This window comes from Garra rufa, chromosome 7 (genome assembly GCF_049309525.1).
Source record: "Garra rufa chromosome 7, GarRuf1.0, whole genome shotgun sequence".
NCBI classification, from domain to species: Eukaryota; Metazoa; Chordata; class Actinopteri; order Cypriniformes; family Cyprinidae; genus Garra; species Garra rufa.
The window spans coordinates 17,856,002-17,866,463 of record NC_133367.1 but is presented as its reverse complement, the minus strand read 5'-3'; the positions used below and the strand labels follow the sequence as shown (position 1 = coordinate 17,866,463).

Below are 10,462 nucleotides of genomic sequence, written 5' to 3'. Positions count from 1 at the left end.
TTATTTATTTAACGAACAAATCATTACCTGCTTCAGAATGAATAATGTTATTAACGAATAAATAATAATATAACATATAATAAACGAATTAATAACAAAAGTATTGTTGAAACATGCAGTTAGCCTACTGTACGAATAAATACAACAAAATGACATAAACAGTGAATAACTGTACTATCAATCAATCAATCAATCAATCAATAATAATTTTATTCCGGTCCTCACAAACAAATTTTCACAAGATAAATACAAAATAAAAATACATAGTTGCCGGAAAAAAGGTGTAGGCAGAAGCGTTGCTTATTAAGCCTACCCTTTATACATCATTAACTAAATGGGCAAAGTTAATTAACACAAGATAAACAATATGACAAAAAAAAAAAAAAAAAAAAACATTTCCCAAAATATACAAACATTAATCACAATATTTTTTATTTTCTTTTATTCCTTCGTTTTTCCCCTTTATCTTTCATTTAACAATACAACCACAATTTATTTATACGAAATCATATAACTTTTTATCACCTTATTTTTATACATTTTCTTCAATTGGCAAGGTGAGTTACATACTTTTAATTCCTTATCACATTTATTCCGTAGATTTACCCCTATAACAGATAAACACCTACTTTTTGCGTTAGTTCTTGCCCTCACTTTTTTAAACATATACAATCCTCTTAAATTATACTGACTTTCTCTTATTTTGAACAGCCTCTGAATACAATTTGGAAGTAAATTATGATATGCTTTGTACATTAACTGTAAAGTATATAAAGAAACTAAATCTACAAATTTTAATGCATGTAAATTAATAAACAGTTTATTAGTTGGTTCATAATAATCAACCCTTTTAACAATCCTAATAGTTTTCTTTTGTAACATATATAATGAATTCAAATTGGTCTTATATGCGTGACCCCACACCTCCACACAGTAAATAATGTAAGGAACTATGAGTACACAATACAGTATATATAAAGTTCTTTCATTCAAAATATGTTTTAATCTGTTTAATATTGCAACTGATTTGGACATCTTTGTTCTTACATGTTTAATATGTGATTTCCAACATAATTTATGATCAATTATAACACCCAAAAACTTATTTTCGTACACTCTTTCTATTTCCTCGTTGTTAATCATTAGTTTCACTTTATTATTACTTTGTCGATTACTGAATATTATAAACTTTGTTTTACTTAAATTCAGTGAAAGTCTATTATTGTCAAACCATTTTTTGAAAACCCTCAATTCTATTTCCACTGTATTCAGAAGCTGTTCCAAACTTTTCCCAGAACAATATAAATTAGTATCATCAGCAAACAAAACCATTTTTAATACTTTAGACACTTTACAAATATCATTTATGTACAATACAAACAACTTAGGGCCTAACACCGATCCTTGCGCAACACCACAAGTAACTTTCATTAAATCTGATTTAGCATTATTAATTTGTACAAATTGGTATCTTTCATTGAGGTAACTTTTTATCCAAGCAAAAGCATTCCCTCTTATACCATATCTCTCCAGTTTCATCATTAATAATCCATAATCAATGGTGTCAAAAGCTTTTTTTAAATCTAGGAACACCCCCACAGTATATTCATTATTGTCCATTGAAGAAGAAATCTCTTCTACCAGTTCTATCACAGCCATTGAAGTCGACCTGTTTGTTCTAAAACCATACTGCTGATCACTCAATAATTTGTGTTTATCAATAAAATTATCATGCCTACGCACAAAGATTTTCTCTAAGATTTTCGAGAACTGGGAAAGAAGAGAAATTGGTCTGTAGTTGGAAAAACAATGGCGATCTCCATTTTTAAAAATAGGAATAACTTTAGCTATTTTCATATTACTTGGGAATATACCTGTTAAAAAGGACTGATTGCAAATGTATGTAAATGGTTTTACTATATATTCTATGATACTTTTTATTAACGACATGTCAATATCATTACAATCAGTGGAATATTTATTCTTACAATTGTTAACAATATCGAGTATTTCATTTTCGTCAACTCCCCTTATAAACATTGAATAATCATTACTGGAAATATTAATTTCATCTATCCTATCCTCAATTCTTTGCTCCTCAATCACTTTTGCTAAATTACTCCCAATATTTACAAAATACTCGTTAAATTCATTGACAATGTCATTCATTTTATTTATACTTGATTTCTCATCATTAACAAAATAATTTGGATAATCAACTTTCCCAGTATTCTTTTTAATTATACTATTAAGGACTTTCCATACTGTTTGTATATTATTCTTATGCTTATCCAATAACTTATTATAATATTCCTTTTTACTAAATCTTATAATACTTGTTAATTTATTTTTATATGTCTTATATTTATTTTCCGCTTGTATAGTTCTAATTGCTATAAATTTCCTGTATAATTCATTTTTCCTTTTACATGATTTCTCTATTCCCTTAGTAATCCATGGTTTATCCTCATTTTTTTGTTTCTTTACAATTTTCTTAAACAAACAATGTTTTTCATATTTTTCGATTAATATGGACAAAAAAACATCATAAGCACTATTAGGATCTTTACTTGCATAAACCTCGCTCCAATTTTGATTCTTTAAGTCCTCATTAAGAGCTGCAATGATTTCTGGTGTTCTATATCGAATTAATTTAAATCTATTTACCTTGCTATCTTTTGTTTCATCAAATAATTCTTGAAATATTGCAAAAACTGGAAAGTGGTCAGTCATATCATTTATAAATAATCCTCCTACTATTTTTCCTTCAATTTGGTTTGTATATATATTATCTATTAATGTAGCAGTATTTTTGGTTATTCTACTAGGTTTTGTAATCACAGGAAATAAACCTTTAGTGAATCAGTAAAATCTGTTATTCTCTTATTTCCATTTGGATTCAACAAATCAATATTTAAATCTCCACATATAATTTGTCCTTTGTTCTCATTCGCTATATCAAGCGTACCAAATAATGTATTCATAAAGGTATCTGTGCAAATTCCTGGTGGTCTGTACACACAACTGATAATTATATTTTTAGATCTTTCAATATCGATTTCTATAGTAACACATTCCAAAAGATTTTCTATAGTCACTGACATACTTTTAATCAAATTACATCTTAACGCAGTGTCAACATACAAAGCAACACCTCCTCCTTTCTTATTAGTTCTATTTACTGTAAACAAATTATACCCTTCCAATTCCACTTCATGTATTTTCTCGTTATCAAGCCAAGTCTCTGACACAGCAATCACATTAAATTTGTTAAACTGACGCAAATAATCCTGAATATTTATGAAATTTTTATAAAGACTTCTACTATTTAAATGCATTATAGATAATGCCCCCTCCGTATTCACATTTCTATTGAATTGATCTTCTGTATAATACTCACAACAATTATTTACACCATTAAAAAAGTGATTATCCGGGTCAATATCATTTTCAATCTCATACATTTTATGATCCACGTGATTAAAGGATTTAAAATTCAAATTCTCGTACTTACAGTGACATTGTAAGTGGTCAGATACACCGTCTATTTGCATATTGACCAACTCCCCATCATCAACATCTCTAAATGGGAACAAAAATTCCTTATCAATGTCCATCATATCGATAATCCTTTTAAGTTCATATGAATCTTCCTTCACACAATCTTCGCTTGTCCATACTGATCCAATTCATAGTGGTCTCTTACAGTGTATTCTTTGGCTTCTTCAGGTAATCCATTTTGCCATAACACGGTCGTCCCTTATCCATACTGATCAAGTTCTTTGAGTTCTCTAATTACGTACTTTGGCTTCTTCAGGAGTTCCATTTAGCCGTATCATCACTTTGCAATTTCTTGTCCATCTAGCTTGTATCTTATTCTGTTTCCTCAAAATGCGTGCACGTCTAGCGATGTCAGCATTCTTTTTTGTAAGATGTTCATTCAGGTACACTCCCGTGCCCTTCAGCTTCTTAGCCTGCCTCAGTAACTCGGCTTTATGTTTCCGATTCACAAACCGAGCAACTATTGTAGGCTTCGCTCCGCCATTCCTTCGTGGAAGGATATGACAGGCCACAATATCATCACTCTGAATGATCATATTCTGATTTTCAAAGAACTTGATTACTTGCTTTTCCAGCGTTTGTAGTTCCTCTGGTAGTGCGCCTTCACCGTCTCTGTCTCCGGCCACTGTACTGGCGTACGTCCGGTGTTTCGTTTCCAGACCGCTTATAATTAAATCCTCCATTCTTGAATATTGCTCCAGATCGTCAATCCTTCTCTCCAATCCTTTAATTGTCTTATCCTTCTCTTTCACAAGGTTCTTCAGTTGTTTCACTTCATCCATCAGCAGTGGCGGTTCTAGACAAATTTGACTAGGGGGGCCAAGAAGGGGCCAGTGTTTAACCAGAGGGGCACATTAAAAATGACAACAAGTGATATTTAAAGATTATAAACTTTATTTTACTTTAAAATCATACAAACATTTTAGGGATGCTCATATTGACCGTTCACTGTTAATCGACAGTAAGAAGTACTATAAGTTAAACGGTTTAATTCTTTTTTACGTTTGCTGCATGGTGAAAGAAAAAAAAAATGTTTACTCACGGGCGCGTGTCGACATGTGTAGTGCGGCTGTTTAGACATATTTTGATGAGTAAGCACCTGCTTTACCTTCTCTTAGTTTGTGTAACTGATGTAGTAGCCTATGTGCTGCACGATAGCAATGGCGATGTTGCGTTATCAGAGAGTGAATCCATGAATAAATGAATTCAAATTCTGAATTAATTATAGTCTTAAAAGTGCGCGCTCCCCTTACAATCACTGGAAAGCTGTCACTCATACATTACTGTAGTTCATCGCAATCTCTCAAAGTTAATAAAAGGTAATGAAATCACATTTGCACAGTACAATTAATCTCTTATTTACATCATGTCTACACTTTCTTTGTTTTAATGAGAGAGTTCTCAGAGGTGTAGAGTTTCAGCAGAACTGCAGACAACAGGGTGTCTACAGGTTTGACCAAGTTAAATTTAATACATTTTAAGACTTTTTAATACCATTTTCAAACAAAATTTAAGACAAAATTGAAAGTCCCGCAAAAGTCTAGCACAAAACCATGAAGATATTTTAAATTATTATTTTATTTAACTGATTATTCTTGGGAATATTCAACAGAAAACACTATTCCAGAAGAAGAAATTATTTTCTATTCCATGACAAAGTCAAGGCTCTCACACACTTTGAAGCCAATGTAACAGTGTAACAAACACGAATTTTGAGTCATGGATCGGATCATTTTTCGGATCAGCAAAAAAAAAAAAAAAAAAAAAAAAGTTTTTTCCTAATTACTGAATGCTTACTTTAGGTAGGCTACTTCTCATCCACAGCAAAAACTACTATCTGAACTAAAGTTCAGTAACAAAACAAGAACGATTACACAAATGACAAGTGTAAATGAATACAACATAAAGTTAGTAATAAAATCAATAACACTAGTATTCAGGAGGGGAAATTTAATAATTAATTGTAAAATAACTAGTGTTTCTCATTGCAGGTATTTATAGGACGCTGTCTCTTTAAGGCCAAATGCCCAAACCGAATACTGGCACGCATCTCTTTCTCAGCTGTTTCGGTTCACTGAAGACATAAACGACTGTTAAACAGAATACCAAAACGGGTATCAAGACATGACTTGGTATGTACGTTTCCGTTCAAATAGCAGTTAAAGAGGAATCAATCTGTGTGAATCGCGCCGCGCGCCTCTCTCTCCTCTCTCTCTCTGCGCGTGCTCGCGCCAGTTGTGTGCGGCAACGTAAAAACATGTGCTAATTATAAACTTTTACTCTATGATGGTTAAATTTAACAGCTAATCTGCGATTCAAATGCGTGTAGTTGGGCGGAAACCCGCTAAATCTGGCAACACTGAGGCGTTGTCAAGCAAGCGCGTGTGTAGCAACAGAACAGATTTAGAACCTGCGCAGGAGATTCTCCTCAAAACGATAAACTTTTCCTTTTCAAAGTGTAAAAAAATTAAGACCCTTGGATTTAGATTTAAGACAAATTAAGACATTTAAAGGCCTTATTTTAGGACAACGGAATTTAAGACTTTTTAAGGATCCGCGGCCACCCTGAACAATGAACAGCCAGGGCCAGATTAACACTTTGTTGTACCCTGGGCAACAATATTCAAGGGCCCCATCATCACGACCCCAGGATCACCATAATATGGTCATATATAGAATATATTATTGTAATATACAGTAAATATACTCAATACTTCAAATCCTAACTGTCATCATATTTTGATTTAACGTTACAAATATTTAAATGCTCATAGAACTACAAATGCACTACTATGTCCCCTATCAAAGACATTCACTCACATATGATGCTATGAAAACAAAACACATCAGCATCTGTACAGTATAATCTGGTAAAATTGTCCCACTACATTGAGAGGGAGGGAAGTATCCTCCATTTTCACAAAAAATTAATAGTGTCCTCAATGAAAATGTATTTGGTAATAATACACAATGGACAGTTCCATACAAAAAGAGGTTAGACTGCATTTTACATTTCACATGAATACTAAAAACTCTTTGGTCAAATCTTTGGTCAATTTGATGTCGAAGAACATGCTTTAACACAAGGATTCACAACAGCCTTTTTCCTTGATATAATAAGCAACCACTTTCAAACCATTTGCCAGTAGCCAACGTTACTTTTTTTCCCGGTACTTTAGCCTACTTTGTGTAAAAACGAAAACATTTATTTCAGTGAAAAATAAGTCCAAAACTCTCTATTTTAACATTTTGAACAATCTTTTGCTTTTTTTTTTTTTTTTTTTTTTTAGAAATTCTTATGTGTTTTAATTTTTCTGATAATCAAATGAAAGCCTAAACATTTATTTATTTTTAATCAAATGAAAAATAAACCCTTTTAATTTTTGGCAAACAGAGGTTTACTGTTAAAATCAATACATAGAAGAAAAATTATATTCAGTTTAAATTATATTCAGTTTAAACGTTTAAATAATAATTATAGTATTTTTTTCTACAATTAAGTGGCTAATCTTGTTGTAATATTTATTTTTTATCATATATATATTGTTTTATGTAAATTATTTAAATAGGAATATATAAACACCTACATTATACTGTACAAAAGGAATGTTGTTACATGTTAAACCGTACTTTTATTTTGACAGGTGTGTACAGTATATGATGCTAGTTTTCTTAAAAGAAACGGTAAAAGTGACACTCACAGCAGTTTTGGAGATTGAGTTTATCTGTTCATGTGAGATGCAAATGCAAAAAATTAGCAGGAGCGTCACGTGTACTTCAGTATGCGTATATTACAAAAACGCGTCTCCGCCATTCAAACACACAGAGGCAAACGGAACATGCAGGATTAATATTGAAACGGTCTTTTTGCATTTCAGTTTTCACAGACACTAGTCCATATCGCGATTTGAATTAAGTGACAGACCAACTTTTGATTTATTAATCCAAAAATCGACGAATTCCGTGGCATTCCGCGCTATAGTAAATTCGGTTTTTATGAATGGAGTGCGCGATCCCGTCGGTGTTTTCGCGGAGGAGACATTGTAAACGCGCGACTATGTAGAGACAGAAATGACATGCCTTCGTGTAAATAAGATAAATAACATAAGGCAATTTATTTTGCTCTTGCCCTTGCTGTCCTGGGCCCTTTAGATGTCGTGGGACCCTGGGCAATTGCCCAGTTGCCCGTATGGTTAATCCGGGCTTGTGAACAGCTGTATATTTTTATTAACTAACGTTAACAAAGATTTTACAAAGCCATTTACAAACTTGATTTAATTATCAGTGTGAAAAACAAAAGTAACACGGTTATGTGCAAGAACAACAAGTCACTCACGAAATGAAATTGTTTTGCTTACTTTCGACTCTTGCAACAGGAGAAATAAATCGTAGCTCCTCTATCCAAGAGTAGTTCTAATTGTTGCTGCAGTGTTTGTGTGCGCCGCTCTAATTTACCCATTTAAGTAGAACGATGCGTCGCATTAGTTCCGCTTTTGGCGCTCGTGTGTAAAACCATAATTAATTTATTTTATTTTATTTGGTCAGTAGGGGGGGCCACAGGGGTGGCCAAGGACATGTCTACAGGGGCACGGGCCTCCCTTGGCCTCCGTGTAGAACCGCCACTGTCCATCAGATGAAGTAGCAAGGTTTGTTGTTTAGCAACTTTGCTCAACTCGTCCGACATGAAGTTAAGAGATTTTGTGATCTCCTCCAACTCATCCTCAACCACGCTGCTGATTTTCTTCGGTGGCATTTTGGTTTATTCGTTTCGTCTTCGTGCCTTTACAATTTTAGTTAAACTTAGTTTATAATTAACACTTATTCCTTTCCAGAAGGAGCTGCAAGCCACGGAGCGCCGCCATCTTCAAATGATTTGCGCAAATGATTTACTAAGATGAATAAAGGTGTTCATTCAGATTTATGAGCACATTTTCTTTTGTGGACATATGTTGAACGCCCGATGTTTATGCTATCTGATGTACATGACTGTAATGTAGGCTTTATGAACGTACATTTTAATAAGCAGAGGGAATTCCCGACAATAAACAAATAACCGTTTACATGCTTAGGACGTTTGCGTTGTAAAAATGCACAGTGAGACTTCAGATATAAAAACGCTGACTTGTTATGTGGTGTTTTCTCAATGAAATCTTATAATCTCCTATTCATTCAATGGAATGTATGCGAATAGTAGGGAATACTAATATGGCGGCGCGGTGGCTTCACTTTTATGACGTCATGAGCAATCCAGTTCTCTATTATAGATCATTGGTTCCCACGCTTTTCTTCGTTTTTAAAATAGTTTGTTAAATGTCCATGCATGAGCATTTTACTTTTACTTTCGAATTAGCTGTTTGGCATCAAATGATTGAATAGACAACAACAAAAGAGTACGACAAACTCACTTAGTCTATATTAAACACAGAATTATTAATTTATTAACAAAGATAAAATAACTGTTAAGTAACTTACAGAAAGTGTAATTATAAAAAAAAAAAACAGGCCTACTGAAAATCAGCAAACACGGTGGAATGAATAAGAATCGAATGTTCTTCCAATGAGCTTCCAAAATCACCTTTTAGATAAACTGCAGCAGTCAACAGGCCTTTTTAAACTCCAAAATATTTTTAAAATAGGCGGTTTTGTTTCAAAAATCTTTCGCCAAGGTCTTGTCTTGCTTACCACACTCAGCTAACACCCCTCGTGTGATGAATTAAGTCGGACTCCTGCCGCGGATCTGTGATGCGACTGTTGAGCAGCTGTGTTCAGATTTTTATAACTATAAAAAAAAATCTAAATGTGGTGGTCAAGTGACAAAGCTGGTGAAGGAAACATTTCAGAATGACCAATACAACATTTCTGATGCTGTGCAACAAGATGGGTTGGCTGGTTAGTCGAGTTATCCCGTTCCATCGTGCAGTCACATGATGTTTTTAAAACGCATGGAGAAATTTATTCGTTAAAAGTGTTTCAATCGTAGTTTATGCGCATTTTTCCTTAACAGATAAAAAGTTTATCCTACTCAGTTGTGCGCATAAGTTTTTTTTATGCGCATTTTCAGAATTGATGCGCATTTCCATCCAGAGATTTTTTTATGAGATATTCCAAAATGCGCATAAAAATAGGTGGATGGAAACGCAGCTATAGTGTCGGTGTAAAAGTATGTAAGTGTTTTTTTCACATTTCACCCAAAGTGGCGTAAAAAGCCACGCCTCCAATTATGTGTCCATGATTAACATAAAATTAAGGAGTGTATTAATAAATTGTGAATTCATAACACAAATTCCTTAATTATGGCCACATCATTTAGGTAACGTTATCCCTCTTTTCATTGTGCCTTCTAACTTACACGTTAAAAGCACACAGTTGTTCATGAGGATAACACGGAAGTTATTATTTGTAACTTTAAAAACAATGAATTGTATAAAAATATAAATATCCAGGACACCAGGAGAATTTACAGGGTTAGAGGCCTAATTGGCGGATCAATCCATGACGCTCCGTGAAGCACACCAAGGCTAGAAGTACCGCACAGGCGCCATCTTTTACACATTGATTTTAAAGATGCGGCGCGAGCAGGCATCTCTCAACTGGTGTGCGACCAGAATGCTATACAGCTGGTCGCTAGGTGAGTTCCCGCCTTTAAAATCTACCCTCATTGAACAGTGTTTAAGGTCTTTATTTGACGATGCTAGTTGCTGTTTTGTTGTCTGTGGAAACGTGTTGCGTAATGCTAGAATAACAAAATTAAGTAATTTCGTGGGGTGCGTCAGTCAGGCCTTGCTTTTTTATGGATTCAAACATTAGAAATATCACTCAGTTTAATAATTTAAGAGCGAAACTTGATTGGTTGATTTAAAAGTTGATTTTACAAGTTATGTTTTTTTTTATATGGGTTTCA

At 33.5% G+C, this 10,462-nt stretch overlaps 1 protein-coding gene across 1 annotated transcript in view; it reads left to right on the top strand.

Annotated features, from left to right (window-relative positions):
• Positions 1–10,462, top strand: part of LOC141338024 (SLAM family member 6-like) — a 384,898-nt gene that overhangs the window by 371,182 nt on the left and 3,254 nt on the right. The gene's annotated exons all lie outside the window — the stretch shown is intronic.